This window comes from Nanorana parkeri, unplaced genomic scaffold (assembly GCF_000935625.1).
Source record: "Nanorana parkeri isolate BGI_ZX_2015 unplaced genomic scaffold, ASM93562v1 scaffold2988, whole genome shotgun sequence".
NCBI lineage: Eukaryota > Metazoa > Chordata > Amphibia > Anura > Dicroglossidae > Nanorana > Nanorana parkeri.
Genome location: NW_017309256.1, coordinates 2,636 through 2,901, shown reverse-complemented (window position 1 = coordinate 2,901; position 266 = coordinate 2,636).

Genomic DNA, 266 nt, shown 5'->3' with positions numbered 1-266 from the left:
TCACAATCATGGGAAAGACTGCTGACCTGACAGTTGTGCAGAAAACCATCGTTGACACCCTCCATAAGGAGGGAAAGCCTCAAAAGGTAATTGCAAAAGAAGTTGGATGTTCCCAAAGTGCTGTATCAAAGCACATTAATAGAAAGTTATGTGGAAGGGAAAAGTGTGGAAGAAAAAGGTGCACAAGCAGCAGGGATGACCACAGCCTGGAGATGATTGTCAGGGAAAGGTCATTCAAAAGTGTTGGGGACTTTCACAAGGAGTGG